The 961-nt window shown below is 63.3% G+C and overlaps 1 protein-coding gene across 3 annotated transcripts in view; it reads right to left on the reverse strand.

Moving 5' to 3' along the window:
- Nucleotides 1-961, reverse strand: part of MAP4K3 (mitogen-activated protein kinase kinase kinase kinase 3) — a 159,133-nt gene that overhangs the window by 88,342 nt on the left and 69,830 nt on the right. The window lies entirely within an intron of this gene.

Here is a 961-nt window from a genome sequence, read left to right on the forward strand (position 1 = left end):
GGGGGGGGGGGGGGGGGGGGGGGGGGGGGGGGGGGGCAGCAAAACACAGCCCATAGGTGAATCGGGCCTGCCAAGCACTTTCATCTGGCCCACAGCAGTCGCCAACGAACTGTGCCCTGCCCAACCCTTCCACCCATGAGGGTGAGAATGAGGTGCGCACATGTACACACAGCCCCTAACATACCCTATTGTGCCTTGCTCCCAACTCTTCTGGGCCAAAGGGACTGGAGGCCCAGCCAGCAGCAGCTTTGGCGCAGGGCTGCTGCTGCTGCAGCCCCTGGGGACCTATTTCACTTCCCTGGTCTCCTGCTGGCTCCAGGCAGCAGGTAGGGAAGCAGCGGGGGGCAAGGCTACAGCTGGGTAGGAGTGCAGAGCTCAGGGCTTGGGCTGGCAGCAGTGCAGATCCTGTGCTGAGGGGGGCAGTGGCAGTGTAAAGTTTGGGTGGGCAGCATGTGATTGTGAGGGAGGGTGGGGGGACCCCCCACACTTCCCCATGGTGTGCAGCCCCGGCAAGCAGTGGCAGCAGCAGCAGGAGCACCAGGGCACAGGTGCCAGGCAGGGCACAGCTCCGGCTAGTGCTACACATCGCTGGCTAGTGCTACACATTGCAGTGAGGGATGTAGCCTCCACTGGGCCATCTGTATTGCCACTCTCACACAGCCCCTGTATTTGCACAGCAGGGAAGGACGCCCCACATGCTGGAGCCAGCTGCCTTCCCCACTGGGGCTGCGCTGCACCAGAGAGAAGCCTCAGATAGTGGAGCTGGCTGCCTTCCCCGCCCCCCAGGGGAAGGCGCCTAGGGCTTTCCTCGCCTGCACCACAGACCTGGTGGGAAAGACAGCCGGCTCCAGCATGCGGGGTTTCCCTCCTGCGTCCAGCAAGCTTAAGGGCTGCACATGAGTGTCAGGGAACACCAGCGATACAGACTGCCTGTTGGAGGCTATGCCCCTCACTGATGTAC

The sequence above is a fragment of the Gavialis gangeticus genome, unplaced genomic scaffold, assembly GCF_001723915.1.
Source record: "Gavialis gangeticus isolate Ggan-Ray unplaced genomic scaffold, GavGan_comp1, whole genome shotgun sequence".
Lineage (NCBI taxonomy): Eukaryota > Metazoa > Chordata > Crocodylia > Gavialidae > Gavialis > Gavialis gangeticus.